Source organism: Cervus canadensis, chromosome 1 (genome assembly GCF_019320065.1).
Source record: "Cervus canadensis isolate Bull #8, Minnesota chromosome 1, ASM1932006v1, whole genome shotgun sequence".
NCBI lineage: Eukaryota > Metazoa > Chordata > Mammalia > Artiodactyla > Cervidae > Cervus > Cervus canadensis.
In genome coordinates, this window is record NC_057386.1 from 40,077,992 (window position 1) to 40,094,401 (window position 16,410).

Here is a 16,410-nt window from a genome sequence, read left to right on the forward strand (position 1 = left end):
TTACTTCTACTCCCAAGGCGTCAGGCAAACTAACTTTCTTTCCATCTGTTGATACTACCAAGCTCATTTTTGCCTCAGGGCCTTTATACCTGCTGATCCTGCCTCCTATGTTTTAGATTTGGCTTCTGCTCCCCATTCAGGTCTCAGCTAAAATGTCACTTTCTCAGACAGGCTTTTCTTCACAGCATTTACCACTCCTGCAATGATTCTGTGGCCATGTCTGGAATGCTATAAGAGACTGCTCAGGGCTCTTCAGGGTCTTACCTATCTCCTGATGGCCCCAATCTAACCAAATAACGTCCTTGCTTCATTGCCTTCATGATAAAGTGTAAACCAGTTAATGTGGCTCCAGCTTACTTTGCCAGTCTCATCTCTTTTGCTCTTCTTTTTGAGCATAACTGAATTTTTTTTAGTCCCCCAACTGCATAGTATTCTCTCTCACTTCCAGGTCTTTCCATAGGCTGTTCCTTCCATGACAGTTTACATTTTCTTATAGGATCCTTTATCCTCCTATGACAAAGCAGTTAACAATACACTGATTGAGCACACAGATAATTGAGCCAGACAGCCTGGCTCTGGTTCTCAGCCCCATTATTTACTGTGTGGCCCAGGGCAAGTAACTTCTCTATACTGCAGTTTCCTTATCTATAAAACAGGCATAATGATTACTGTTATGTTATAAAAGAGGGTTGTTAATTAAGAGTACTTATATGTGTAAAGTGGGCTTTTCTGGTGCCTCAGATGGTAAAGAATCTGCCTGCAATGCAAACAACCCGCGTTTGATCCCTAGGTCAGGAAGATCTCCTGGATGAGGGAATGGCTACTCACTCCAGTATTCTTGCCTGAAGAATTCTATGGACAGAAGAGCCTGACGGGCTACAGTCCATGGGGTCGCAAAGAGTCAGACACGACTGAGCAACTTTCACACACACATATGTGTAAAGTGTTTACTTAGAACAGTGCTAGGCACATTGTAAATGCTGTGTGCCTGCTCCTATTATTATATGTCCTCTACTAGACTATAAGTTCCAGGAGAACAAAGAATATATATAATTTGTGTATATATATATATATATATATATATATATATATATATATATGTCACTACTTTGTCTCCTGCACCTGGAACAGTGTCTGGCACATTGTTCAGTGAGTGAATAAATTATATCTTTCTTTGGATTGGTGGTCCCTTGGTGGTGTCAACACAGTTGCAGCAGTATCAAATATTATTATACATCTTCTTATATCCAGTGTTAGTGGGAAAGGGCAACAGACTTTCCCAGAAGGAACTGTGCATATTTTACTCTGACTGGATTACCTGCCCATCCATGAAACAACCATTCTAACTTAAGGAATGCTATAAGCTGAATGACTTGGGATCTAGCTTATGTGCTCATCCACATGGTCTGAAAATGGAGTAGGGGTGATTCTTTGAATGATTATCATGAGATATAGTGAGTGAATGCTTGGCAGACAAAAAACAAATCACAATTCTGCTCTGAACAAGAAATTTAAATAGGGAAATAGTTCCAGAGATCCTTACAGTTCAAATATAAGAAGATATGCCATCTCCATATAGATTGCAGCAGGCCCTCCCTGGGACTGCATGTGGTGGGGGAGTTAAGAGGGCACAGTTCCCAGAAGTTTCAGTGTCAGCTATGGCTTTCTTTTTAGTCATCCATTCATCAAGACATAGTGTCGATATTAATTCTTCTTCCTTTTTGGCTCTGCAATTCCACTCTGGTGCCAAATGTGCTCTCATTCCGAAGGATAATACTTTTGCAAGTAATAACTCTTGGTCTCTATCCCTCCAGACTCTGAATTGTAGAGAGGAGACCGGACTAGAGGAGGAAGGAAGAGGCATGGTGATAAGGAGGGTTTAGTCCTGTATCTCCTCTTCCCTTAGACTGCAGTGCATTGGCTTCAGCTTTCAAGTTTGTATTGTTGAGGGGAATTCCCTGGATGCCCAGTGGTTAGGACTCCCCACTTTCACTGCCCAGGATCCGGGTGCCATCCCTGATTGGGGAAGTAAGATCTCACAAGCCACGAGATATGGCAAAAAAAAAAAAAAAAGTTTGCATTGTTGAATTCCTGGGACTGAATTCAGCCTAGTCTCTTGTTGGGTTATGCTAAGGCAAGGGTCTAGGTGGTGGTCAAGGGGCTGATAGCTGATTTTCCTTGGGCTAAAGGCCTAGTTTTTACCAATTTGCAAGAGTCAGGCTCCATAATAAGAGTTGGAAAGTAGGGAACTATTAACCTGATAAGCCCCTTCATGGCACATATGAGATGCCCGGAACGTTTTCATCCCATAAACTGTGTGTGCTTGATAAACAGACAGAACTTAGCCGTGTCCCTGTGCATTCGAGGTGTAGTCAGCTCCCTGACAAAGTCCCCAGGGCTTCTGAGCACTTGAGTATTCAGGGATGTCAAAGTTACCTCTTACACAGTTACCCCTCAATGCATTTTAGATGTGATCGTATTCTTGAAAGAAACCTAAACTTATTATCAGCAGTCATCTCAGAGCATTCAATCCTTTAAGTGCAAGCGGGAATCCAGAATCCTGGAAGTACGATTAAGTCTACGGCCCCTATGGGCACCGCGTTAAGTAACCCACGCTACCTTCCAGAAGCCTGAGACCCTGCGGCAGCCACCAGAGCCTCTAAGCTTACTAAGTCCTCGAAGCCAGCGGCCATATCCACCTAAGACCCAGGGGTCCAGGGCATCAGGCACTGAGGCAGACGCCCCCGGTGCGGGCTGCGCAGGCGCGGACGGCCCGAGAGGGCCCCGGCGCTCCACGCTGCGCAGGCGCAGGAGCGGCTCCCGGCGAGTCCCGACGGCGGCGGCGGTGACTGAGGGGCCGGGGCGTGTAGCAGCGGTGGCGGCGGCGGGCGGCAACGGAGCAGCCATGAGGGCCGGGCCCAGTCACCGACAGTGAGTGGTGGTGGGAGCAGGGTGGGCGACAGGAGGGAGAGGGCAACCTAGTGGAGGGATACTCCGACTTGGGGGGGTGGGGTGGGCTCTGCCTGTCGGAGGCGAAGGGGCGTGGGGGAGGGACAGTTTGAGGTGATGATGGGAGGATTCGGGGCACGGTGGTCAGCTCGCTAGCGCCAGGGCTGGACGGCTTCGGGGAGGTCAGGGGGTGCGCGCTGCGGAGTGGAGGAGCCCACAGCAGGGGCAGTGTCCCGCGCTCCCCCGTGTGTCATCGTCCCTTCCCCCAGGAGCCTTCGGTCGCCTCTCCCTTTCCGCTTCTTTCAGAGAATGATCTCTGGCGGGGAGGGTAGTGGAGGATGAAAGCCCTCCTGGAGCTGAAGAAGACAACTCTGGTCCAGGCGGGGAAGAGCCGGTCGCCCGGAGTAATAGGCTACTCTGGGTAGAGGATGGGGGTCGTTTAAAGCTGGGAGGGGTCTAGGGAAAAGAGCTAGGAGCTTAGCGTCCGACTGGTTCGAATCCACGTCCATCGCTGGTTAAAGCTGATAGATAACCTTGGGCAGGTCCCACTTAACCTTTCTGAACCTCCGGAAGATGTAATGTGTTTCAACGGGCTCTTGCAAGCATCACGTATGAGGTTGAGTTCGTTTATAAAAACTGTAAATTGTGAGTACTGTGTCGAGGTTGCTGTATCACCGGCAGTATCACTGGATTTTAGATTTTACCGTTATTAATGGAATGACTGATTTCTTTGTCAAGGCGAAGCATGTTGTTTGTAAAAGCGATCGGCACAGACGTATTTTCTTTATCGGCTCAGCAGATCCCGTGCAGAAATACCAGTTTGTTCTGTGATGTGACACATTAGCCATCAGACAGACTTGTGTAGGAAAAATGCCATACTCTCAGGCATTTTTGTTTTTTTTTTTTAAACAAATGGTATGTAGCTCCTCACCCAAGAGGGAGGCAATAGAGACTGGAAGACCAATCTGTTTAATGCTTTAACACAGCCTGTTCGGTTCCCTTGTAGCATAGTTGGTACTAACCTGCTTTATTATGAGTTGGAAAAAAAAACTAGTTTGAGACAAACTGGGAGGGGTGCACAGTGAGGGATGTGCAAATACAGTTTTGTTTTGTTTTCCCAGTTTGTTATTTTTTTTAATTGTAAAAAAGTTTTTCTTTGCAAGAGTCTCAGGTTGCCCCAAGGCCCTGTGTCTGTTTTGGAGGTCAGATAGCATATAGCTGCTTTTAGGCTCCACTTTTTGTTACCCTGCTTGTGGAAACCTCCAGGGTGGAGTGTCTCTCAGAAGGACAGAAGCAGCTGTGCAAAAGCCTGAGAGGTGGTGGTTTGTTTCTAAGGGGCCGAAGGAGCACTCCTGAGGCTTTGTCGTTGTTCTTGTTGTTTAGGGTGGACAAAGCAGAAGACAGAGTTAAACTGTGTACTTGGAGAGAGAGAGAGAGAATGGCTTTCTAGTCACAGCTTTTGAAAGAGAGGTGAAACTCCTTTCAAAAGGACGGAAAGAGATGACGCTTCAGCTGTGCCAGCTCTGAGGATGGAGAGCTTGAAATGGCGAGGTCTTTTGGAAATTAGTGAGTGATTTATCTTTCATCTGACCAAAGGTAGGGAGTAGCTGTATTAGATCCTTGAAGGTTCACAGATAAGGAGAATGAATTATTTTATAGGAATGGGGCAATGAACCCTCATTGCCTTTAACTTCTCTGTCTGGTCAAATGTGTTTTACTTCTCTTTCCTGGAAATACACAGTAATAGATCATTTTAAACTTTTTGCTCCAGTTGCTTGTCTTTTCCAATAAATTCTCCATCCATGACAGAGGATAGTTTCTTATTTAGAGGATAGATTAAAAAAGAAAGTGTTTGTTACTGTTGTCACAGGTCATTTACAGGATTCAGATTTATTCTGTCTTTGTCTACCACATGGAAGATGAAGTAGAGGTGTAAAAATGTTAGAACTAACCTAACCATCTTATTTCTAATAGTTGGACATTTATTTTTAATTTTGATGATGCATTTTCCCCTCTATTGGAAATTTCCATCAGTTCAGACAAGTCCATAAATGCCATCCCTATTACGTTAAAATGATAGAGGTTTGTTCAGCTGTGATGAGAATTTCCTGTCCTCCTCCTTTTCTCTTTCCTGTTTGTGGTTCCTTTTATGTAGTAGATTACTGTTACAGAACAGGGAGTCTTCCCTTGAGGGAGAGAAAGGGGATGGTCAGTGCCTTGATTGCCTGTTGCAAGAGCTAAAATAAAAGGAATAAGGTTTACCAGCTCATGTTCATTCTGATAAAATGAATCATTTTTCTTAAAAAAAAAAAAAAAAAAAGGCAAGCATTTCATGCCTCGGGGGAACCCTTTTTAAAGCAGTCTATTTAAAAACAAAATTATGGTGTTTTTACCTCCCTCTCTTTTTCTTTTACTGAGAATATTTGCTTGCAAACAGAACCTTTGTTTCTTCAGATCCTTTCTGATCTTGCCACCCATTCCTTAGCTGAAGTCTCTTTTGTGATATTTTTATAACCACTAATTAATAATAAGAGCAGAAGGATTTTTTTTGTGTGTGTCATTTGTTTTGGTTCTTGATAGAGTGCTAGCAACTTTAAAGGAATACTATATGAGAAAATGTTTAAAAGGGAAAGTAAAGAGGAGAGTGGATTTGTTTATTTTTTATTTACTCAGTTTTTAAATTGAAGTAGAGTTGATTTACAATGTTGTGAGAAGAGGGGGTTTAACTTGGTGAATCTGTAAGTTGATTGTGATGTTTGGAGGGTAAAGGATTCAAGAATGGACCTGTGGTTCAGAGGACCCTTTTGAAGAGCAGGGTTTGCTTACCAGTGTTTATTTATTTAGCACAGCTGTTGGCTTAGAGTACCTGCTTGTTAATATTTGCCGAAGGGAAAATAACAACAGTATGTAATCAGCAAACTTGGGTTCAAATCTTCTGCACCTTTGTGTATCTTTGAATAAGCTTACTCACATATCTTTGCCTGTTTCCTCATCTATAAACCAAAGATGATAATTGTACTTACTTCATGAGGTTGTTGTGAAGGTTAAATGTGTTAATACATATGAAGTGTTTAGAATGGTACCGACACTTAGTAAATGCTAAATGAATGCTAATTAATTATTACTAGTGTTCATTGGATACTCACTCTCTTTGTGCCCAAATCACAGGTCAGAGTTGATGATGACTTAGCCCCTGCCCTCTGCTAGTTCACAGTCTGGTGAAGGAAACAGAACTATACAAAGTAATTATAATGGAATTCAATACCTTATTCCATCAAATCTATGATGCCAGTGATTGTAAGTCTCACCGTTATTTTGCATACCACTAAGGAAGAAGAAATACTACTAATGAGACTGGCAGGCCGTCAGTTGCATCCTGTTTTTCGGAGAAATGTGGTAGAAAAAAGCCTGTCTTAAAATTGATGGAAGGACTTCCCCGGTGGTCCAGTAGTTAAGACTGTGAACTTCCACTGCAGGGGCTGCTGGTATGATTCCTGATCAGGGAACTAAGATCTCGCATGCTGCACGCCCCCCTCCCCCAAAAAATGATGGAGTAAGAGCTGATGGAAGGGCTGGATTCAGGTATTGTCAGTAAAGGCCTCTACTGCATCGAACCTGTTTGATAGGCTCTCACAGATGGACATGGAAGACAGGACGTTCCAAGCAAACAGTGAGGTCTGAAAATGGGAAAGGGGAGGGCATTATTGATGTGTACCACCATATCAGGACAAGCAGCAGGAGGAAATGAGCTCAGATTTTGGCAGAGCAACATTGTCTAATGCAGCAGAGCAGGACAGGAAGCTTGGAACATTTTCAGAAGCGTCATGAGCCTAATTCTTGGATTTAAACTCCTAAAATATTATTACAACTCTAAATAGATGGTTCTGATACAATAAACTGAGAAGTGAGAGTATGTGTGAGAAGTGAAATGGCCAGGGGAAGGGCTGAAGCTTTACAGCTGACCAGAGAGGGGATAAGTGTGAAGTCGCTGTACTCTTGGTGTGAGGTGAATGCTTTCTCAGCAGAGAAGTGTTTAATATCTATTTCTGTCTTTTCACTGCCTGTCAAGGTCTTGGTTGTGTCCCTTTTAGAGCTTTACAGCTCAAGAGTGAAAAGAGTGAATACAACTTGAGAGGAGAAATGCTAAATTTTATTAAAGATAGATTTAATACAAGGAGAATAATAAATTACTAGATTTGCTAGCTCAGTTACAAAATGATGATTTGGTTCAGCACTGGAGTGACTGTTTCATGGGAAAATATAGGTCATTTAAGGAGTGATTTAATACTTACTCAAGGGTTGGTGATTAAAAAAAAAAAAAAGACTTAAGGGAATTCCCAGGTGGTCCAGTGGTTAGGACTCTGCACGTCCGCTGCAGGATTGCAGGGGACACAGGTTTGATCCCTGGTCAGGGAACTAAAATCCCACATGCCATGCAGCATAGCCAAAATAATAATAGTAAAAGACTCAGCCAGGAGAAAAGACTTTGGTACTAATTTTCTAGTGACTAACCCTGAAGCAATTTGGGGAAAATATATAAAACCAAAAATACCATAAAGTATGAATTTCTGTAGTATCTTTTTTTTTTTTTTCACCAGTAAGCCAAAACAACTCTAAGTTTTTGGACTGTAGTCTCATTGAAAAATGTTGGTGATAATCCTCAGCAGTCAGATGCAGCAAACATTGAAGTGCCTACTGTGTGTTAGGCATTGTGGTAGACACTGGGAATTAAAATGTGAATGACATGATCTGTGTTTTTAAGGTGCTCACATTTTAATTAGAGACTGACAAATACATAGTTATGAATCGTACCAGTATAGTAAGTGCTGTCATAGAGATCTCTACTAAGCGTTATAGGAGCCCTGGTTCTGCCCGGTGGTGGGAAAGGAAGGTTGGAGAAGGCTTCCTGGAGGAAGAATCGATTGGGTCTTGAGGAATGAATACTGTTTGGCTGCTTCAACAGAAAAGAATTGGAGAAGATAGTATTTCAAGTGCAGAGAGCAACTTGCACAAAGCTATGAGTCTATACTGGGAAGGCCAGTGGTTTAATGTGCCTAGGTCAAGGGATATGAGGTAGGAGTGGAAGGAAGTGAGGTGAAAGATGGGTTGGAGTCCAGTTGTGGATGGTCTTATTGAGGGGTCTGAATTTTATTTTGTAGGTGCTAGGCAGTCATGGGAGAGCTTAGATCACTATTTAGGAAAAGTAACACTGATGGATAAACAACCGGTTCCTACTGAATAGCACAGGAAACTATATTCAGTATCCTGTGACAAACCAGAATGGTAAAGAATATGAAAAAGGATATTTTTCTCTATATAGGTAACTGAATCACTTTGCTGTATAGCAGAAATTAACACAACATTGTAAATCAACTATACTTCCGTAAAATAAAAAGAAAGGTATGGAAATTAGATTTTTAAAAGGAGAAATTGGCTGCAGGGAGCCAGTTGGTTATGAGACTGGTATGATGGTCATTTGAGAGATGTTGAAGACCTCAGGTAGTGAGTGGAATTGTAGGCAGATTAAACAGCTTTTTAGGAGACTAACTAGAAGGATCTTGCTGACTTTATGTTGAGGAAGGTGTCAGGGAGAAGTTGTCCAGTATGGATTTAAAATTACTTGCTTGGGCAACTAAGTGGATGGTGATGTCATTAACTGAGGTAGGGAATAGAGGAGTAAGAGGGTGTTCCATTTGAGGGAAAATGAGTTCGATTTTGGTATGTCAGATTTGAGATGTCTGGGAAATCCAGGAGCAAATGTCTAGCAGGCTTTTGGATATTTGGATCTTAAGTTCAGCAGAAAGCGTTAGAATCTCCGTAGAATGGAGATACAAACCTAGAAATCATTAGGGTGTAAGCAATAGTTAAAGCCAGTGTAATGACCCTGCGAGTCTAAGGTCCAGTTGCTGAATGTGTTGATCATTCACATGGTCTGGAGAGATTGGCTAAGTGAGAGTGTGGCCCTGAGTACTTTCTCAATAGTAGTTCATACTTTACGTCTTTTAATGCATTATACACTTGGCTTAAATTATCAGCTTTTAGGTTGCAAAGAATAAAACACAAAACCTCTCATCTTAGTGGGAAAAAATGGTAGCATTTTTTGTTTTTTACCTCTTTATTATGGAAAAATTTAAATAAGTGCAACAGTGGACAGAACAGCATAAGAAACCCCATCACCCTGCTATAGCTACAGCGTGTGTCAGCTCATGCCCATCTTGTTCCATCTGTATAGCCTGTACCCGCTAACCCACCTACATTATTTTTTTAAAATCCAGAATATCATAATCTCATGAATAAATATTTCAGTATGTAGCTCTAAAAGATAAGGACTAAAAAGAAATTCCACCAAAAATTAGCAAACATTTCTTAATAGCGTCAGTTATCCAGTTAGTTTTCACATTTCCCCAGTTACCTCAGTAATTTTTCAACTATTTGGAACAGTGTCCAAATAGGTTCATGCAGAATGATTTTCACATATCTACTATTTATTGTTTAATTTATAGGTTTGCTCTCCATCTCTTCATGTATTCATTGAGATCTTTCCTATTTAAAAGCTGCTATCACCTTCTAATCTTTTGGAGATATATATATGTGTGTGTGTGTGCATGTATGTATAATTGAATCACTTTGTTGTACACCTAAAACTAACACAACTTTGTAAATCAGATATACATCAGTTAAAACAACAAAAAAAGACTATCCACCACATGATTGGATTTATATAACATTCTGGAAAACTCACAGCTGTAGGGACAGTGGAGAACAGATCAGATTGGGTTAAAGGTAGGTGAAGTGTTTGACTACAAAAGGGTGACATGAGAGTATTTTTGGAAGGTGATGAAACTGTTCTGTATCTTGATTATGGTTATAGTTATATGACAATGCATTTGTGAGAACTCTTAGAACTGAACACTATAACACAAATTTTACTATGTAAAATTTTTTTAAAAAGGAAATCTGAGGGTAGAAGACTTTAAAGAAGTCTTGAAAGACATTCAGTGAAGAAGGAAATGGCAACCCAGTCCAGTATTCTTGCCTGGAAAAGTCCATGGACAGAGGAGCCTGGTGGGCTGAAGTCCATGGGATTACATGACTGAGCATGTGTTCACGAGGGTGGAGGGAGATGGGTTGGTAGCAATAAAGTGGTAGAACTAAAAAAAAAAAAAGACATTCAAGAATTCCATAAATAAGACTTCTTAAATGTATTGGAATTTTTTACTTAATTTTATTTCTTTTTTGAATATATTTAAAATAAAGGATACGTAGTGGAAATTTTAGATCCTTTTAGTTTATTTTACTTTAAAATGCAATCATGTACACTGATTTTAACACGTCAGGAATGCATTACCAGTTATTTTCTGTGTTATGTAAGTTTGCTTATTGCCAAGCACGATGCTACTAGATTTCCTTCTCCACTGTATTCTTCCTCTCCTAGGACACTGCTGTGTCACCTAAAGATATTTTCTGTACTTGGTGCATGAAAAAATATTCACCAGTGAGATATCTCACGTTAACTGAGGGTTATGTGAATCTCATCCAAAGTCTGGCCAAGCTGTCTGTTTTACTAGGGATGACTTAATGGACTGAAGCTTGGATCCTTAGAATATTGTGGCAGGAGACATCCATAATGTTTTTGGAAGTTGTGTATTATAGCTTCCAGGTGAGAGGGGATTTTCAGATTTGGGAAGACATTGAGGAAATTGGCTGTGATTTTTAGGCAGCTGGACCAGGTCCAATATTGATTAACAGTATTGCACCCCTCTGCTGGGCATCCATCCTCTTCCCTTTGCTGCTGCTTTTTTTGGTGAGAGATGGTTTGAAGTATTTGCTAGTGTGTCTGGATCATAGCTCTACTCTAACCTTCCCCCCCCCCCCGCCCCCGCCCCAACTACTCTGGTTTTCTACCAGATCTCAAATTTCTAAGTAGGACTTCTATTTAGATAAAATAAGATCATTCCTCTTGGTAGGGGATTGTTGGGTGTCTGATTAGGCTTCTCTGTCTCACCTAAATAATTGCCTGTTCTTGGTAAATCATTAATCCAGTTATCTCTAGTCCTGTAATGTTATTCTTTCCCTTACCTTTCAAAGGCTATCAAGTGGAAATTACCTTTCTTTCTTTCACACCTACAGAGTTTACTATACTCATGTTGGCCTTTCCTTTCTTCACTATACTGTTAATTCTCTGTGACCTTGTTGCATCACTGTTTCTCTTTCATCTAATCTTTAGTCTTTCTGTCTTTTATTTTTTCTTTTCACAGGTAATGTAATTCACTACACACACAGGCAAATCATCTAAATCTCCAGATTTAACTCAAATCTCTTTTTCTGTCTTTCCCTCTCCCTTGTCCCTTCCCTCCTTCCCTCCGAGAATCGGGGCCTATATTTCCAAAACCTACCTGGACATCCCATAGGCACCACAGAATTAATTATATTCTCCATGAAATCTAAACATTCTAGATTTCCTGCCTAGTTGAATGATACTAATAGCCACACAGTTGCCTAAATAAAAAACTCTGGATTTGACCTTAGTTCTTTTCCTTCATCACTTGTATCTGGTTGATACCTAGGTCTGATTTTAACCTTTGAGGTCTCCTAAATCTACCTTTTTGTTTCCACACCTGTTGCCAAAGTCTTGGATTAGACCATTTTCATTTCTCACTTTGACAGTTGCAGTAACCTCTTAACTGGTCTCTGTGCCTCAGGTCTTATCACCCTTCTGTCAATCCACCACCCGGTCACAAGAGTGATCTTCCTAAGTTCTGAGACTACTTATTTCCTTTCCCTTTAAGACCCTTCATTACCCACAGTGCCTAATACATAGCAGATGCTTGATTTCATTTTTCTTCCTCCTTTCTTCATCCTATTTTTGCTCCAAGGACACTTCTAAAACAAGCAGACAGACATAACCAATAATCTAGTGAATCTCCTAATCAATCTTTAGGATTTAGCTCATAGTTCATTTCTTTTGGGAACTTCCTAGTTTCCAAAGCAGAATTAATCATTCCTGCTTCTGGGCTGCTGTGATATTTTAGTATCCTGTTAGCATTACACTTATTATTTAAATGTTTTGTTTCCTCAGTTGGATTGTGAGCTCTTTGCAGATACGGGTTATGTCTTTTTAAAAAAATATTTATTTATTTAATGTATTTGGCTGCGCCTGGTCTTAGTTATGGCATACAGGATCTTTGCTGTTTATTGTGGCATGCAGAATCTTTAGTTGCAGCATGTGGGGTCTAGGTCCCTAACCAGGGATTGAACCCAGGCCCCCTCTATTAGGAGCAAGAGTGTTAAGCTGCTGGACCCAGGTTAGGTCCAGGGAAGGTCCCAGGTTATGTCTTTTTTACCCTCTCCTAACAAGTAAGCTTGCCAAATTATTGAGTTTCTAAAATGTGTTGGGCACTAACGATACACTGGTGAACAAAGGCATACACTGCTTTTATGGAGCTGATATTCTAGGAGGGTAAACAGGCAACAAACAACTTTAAAAAAAATCAGTTGCCGAGCATTAAAATAGAGTGATATATTAGAGGATGAATGGATGGCTACTTAAGATTGGGAGAATAGGGAATATGGAATGTCTCTGTGAAGGTATGGCATTTAAAATCCAGGAGGATACCAAGATTAGCAGATCAAACATTCCAGTGCAAAGCTAAGGAGGATTGAATTCCATATATTCAGTTCAGTTCAGTCACTCAGTCGTGTCTGACTCTTTTCGACCCCACGGACTGCATAACGCCAGGCCTCCCTCTCCATCACCAACTCCCGGAGTTTACTCAAACTCATGTCGGTGATGCCATCCAACCATCTCATCCTCTGTCGTCCCCTTCTCCTCCTGCCTTCAATCTTTCCCAGCCTCAGGGTCTTTTCAAGTGAGTCAGTTCTTCGCATCAGGTGGCCAGAGTATTGGAGTTTCAGCTTCAGCATTAGTCCTTCCAATGAATATTCAGGACTGATTTCCTTTAGGATGGACTGGTTGGTTCTCCTTGCAGTCCAGGGGACTCTCAAGAGTCTTCTCCAACACCACAGTTCAAAAGCATAAATTCTTCTGTATTCAGTTTTCTTTATGGTCCAACTCTCACATCTGTACATGACTACTGGAAAAACCATAGCTTTGACTAGACGGACCTTTGTTGGCAAAGTAATGTCTCTGCTTTTTAATATGCTGTCTAGGTTGGTCATAACTTTTCTTCCAAGGAGCAAGTGTCTTTTAATTTCATGGCTGCAGTCACCATCTGCAGTGATTAGGGAGCCCAGAAAAATAAATTCTGTCACTGTTTCTATTGTTTCTGCATCTGTTTGCCATGAAGTGACTGGACCAGATGCCATGATCTTCGTTTTCTGAATGTTGAGTTTTAAACCAACTTTTTCACTCTCCTCTTTCACTTTCATCAAGAGGCTCTTTAGTTCTTCTTTGTTTTCTGCCATAAGGGTGGTGTCATCTGCATATCTGAGGTTATTGATATTTCTCCCAGCAATCTTGACTCCAGCTTGTGCTTCATCCCGTCCAGCATTTCTCATGATGTACTCTGCATATAAGTTAAATAAGCAGGTTGACACTGTACAGCCTAGATGTACTCCTTTCCCAATTTGGAACCAGTCTGTTGTTCCATGTCCAGTTCTAACTGTTGCCTCTTGACCTGCATTTTCTCAGGAGGCAGGTCAGGTGGTCTGGTATTCCCATCTCTTGAAGAATTTTCCACAGTTTATTGTGATTCACATAGTCAAAGGCTTTGGCATAGTCAATAAAGCAGAAGTAGATGTTTTTCTGGAACTCTCTTGCTTTTTCGATGATCCAGCTGATATTGGCAACTTGATCTCTGGTTTCTCTGCCTTTTCTAAATCTAGCTTGAGCATCTGGAAGTTCTCCCTTCATGTACTGTTGAAGCCTGGCTTGGAGAATTTTGAGTGTTACTTTGCTGGAGTGTGAGATGAGTGCAATTGTGCGGTAGTTTGAGCATTCTTTGGCATTGCCTTTCTTTGGGATTGGAATGAAAACTGACCTTTTCCAGTCCTGTGGTCACTGCTGAGTTTTCCAAATTTGCTGGCATATTGGGTGCAGCACTTTCACAGCTCATCTTTTAGGATTTGAAATAGTTCAACTGCAGTGCCATCACCTCCACTAGCTTTGTTTGTAGTGATGCCTACTTGAATTCACATTCCAGGATGTCTGGCTTTAGGTGAGTGATCACACCATCATGGTTATGTGGGTCATGAAGATCTTTTTTGTATAGTTCTTCTGTGTATTCTTGCTGCCTCTTCTTAAAATCATCTGCTTCTATTTGGTCCATACCATTTCTGTCCTTTATTGTGCGCATCTTTGCATGAAACTTTCCCTTGTTATCTCTAATTTTCTTGAAGAGATCTCTAGTCTTTCCCATTTTATTGTTTTCCTCTACTTCTTTGTATTGACCACTGAGGAAGGCTTTCTTATCTCTCCTTGCTATTCTTTGGAACTCTGCATTCAAATGGGTATATCTTTCCTTTTCTCATTTACCTTTCGCTTCTCTACTTTTCATAGCTTCTCTACTTTTCATACTGTTTGTATGGCCTCCTCAGACAACCATTTTGCCTTTTTGCATTTCTTTTTCTTGGGGATGGTCTTGATCACTGCCTCCTGTACAATGTCACGAACCTCCGTCCATAGTTCTTCAGGCTCTCTATCAGATCTAATCCCTTGAGTCTATTCATCACTTCCACTGTATAGTCGTAAGGGATTTGATTTAGGTCATAGCTGAATGGTCCTAGTGGTTTTCCCTACTTTCTTCAATTTAAGTCTGACTTTGGCAATAAGGAGTTCATGATCTGAGCCACAGTCAGCTCCCGGTCTTGTTTTTGCTGACTGTATAGAGCTTCTCCATCTTTGGCTGCAAAGAATATAATCAATCTGATTTTGGTATTGACCATCTGGTGATGTCCATGTGTAGAGTCTTCTCTTGTGTTTTTGGAAGAGAGTGTTTGCTATGACCAGTGCATTCTCTTGGCAAAACTCTGTTAGCCTTTGCCCTGCTTCATTTTGTACTCCACAGCCAAATTTGCTCATTACTCCAGGTGTTTCTTGACTTCCTAGTTTCTCTTTCCAGTCCCCTATAATGAAAAGGACATCTTTTTTGGGTTTTAGTTCTAGAAGGTCTTGTAGGTTTTCATAGAACCGTTCAACTTCAGCTTCTTCAGCATTATTGGTCGGGACATAGACTTGGATTACTGTGATATTGAATGGTTTGCCTTGGAAACGAACAGAGATCATTCTGTTGTTTTTGAGATTGCATCCAAGTACTGCATTTCGGACTCTCTTGTTGAGTGTGATGGCTACTCCATTTCTTCTAAGGGATATGTTAGAGGAGTAGAAATAAGGCCGATGTGGCTTTGAATATGGTGAATGAGAGGAAGATGGTGCAAGAAGAGGCCAGAAGGCAGATGACATTGACAACTCGAGTGGTCTGCTTCCTTTGGACACTTTTAAGTAGGGATATGATGTGAGTTGATTTGTAATTTTAAAAAGTTATTACTCTAGTTACTATGTGAAACTGGATTGTAGAGGGATCGAGAGTGGAGGCAAGGAGACTAGCTTACAAGGCTGTTGTGCTAAATCAGATGAGTTGATGGTGACTAGGACTGGGGAGATGGCCAAAGAGCTGTAGAAAGGTAGAAGGATTTGGGATATCTTTTGGAAGTGAAGTTGACAGGGCTTGCTCAGGGATTGTCAGTAGCCAGAGGGAGTGAGGCAGAGTGAGAAATCATGCGTAGGTTCTACATTTATTGGCTGGAGAACTAGATAGGTAAATGGTGATTATTGAGATGGGTAAGACTGTGGCAGAATATATGTCAGGAATTCTGTTCTGGTCATGTCAAGTTTGAGCTGTTTGTTAGACCTGGAGCTATAGCCACCTGGAGCTATAGCATAGTTGGCTAGAAAAGCCTGGCGTTCCAGGGAGAAGTCTAGGCTGGAATTGTAGAGTCGGAGATCATCAACACGTAGATAGAAGTTGAAGTCATGGAATTCAATCAGGCGGTCGCTTAGAATGGTTTGTGTTTAGAGAAGAGAGGTCTGACAGAGGAACAGCCAGTGAGGTAGGAGGAAAACCTGAAAGAATGATGTTATGGAAGTCAAGTAAAGAATATGTAAGGAAGGGAGGAGAGCACAATATGATATCGAATGCTGTCTCAGATAAGAGCAGAGGCATACCTGTGGGGGATTTGGCAACCTAGAGATTATTGGTAATCTTGAGTAGAACTACTCATTGGAATGATGGAGACAGATGTCTGATTGTAGTGGGTGGAGGGAGCAAATGAGATGAAAAGCATTTCAGTTTTGTATGATGACATCGAGGTTTTGGGAGGCTATTTCTAAAAACCTTTTGGGTCAGTATTACTAAATCCTTATCTATTTGTATTTCAATGTGGTTATATATTTTCATCAAAGCATTACAACTTTAGTGTTTTTGTACCATCATTTTAGGTAGA

General features: G+C 41.3%; 1 protein-coding gene across 2 annotated transcripts in view; it reads left to right on the plus strand.

The window, feature by feature from the left end:
- Positions 1–2,791: 2,791 nt before the first annotated feature.
- Positions 2,792–16,410, plus strand: part of FAM222B (family with sequence similarity 222 member B) — a 55,936-nt gene continuing 42,317 nt past the window's right edge. The window contains exon 1 of one of the 2 annotated variants that reach the window (XM_043479525.1): positions 2,792–2,931. The gene's annotated coding sequence lies outside the window, so the exon portion shown is untranslated. Of the gene's footprint in view, positions 2,932–4,029; positions 4,516–16,410 lie in introns of those variants that run through there. The other variant, XM_043479539.1, reaches the window with a different exon arrangement.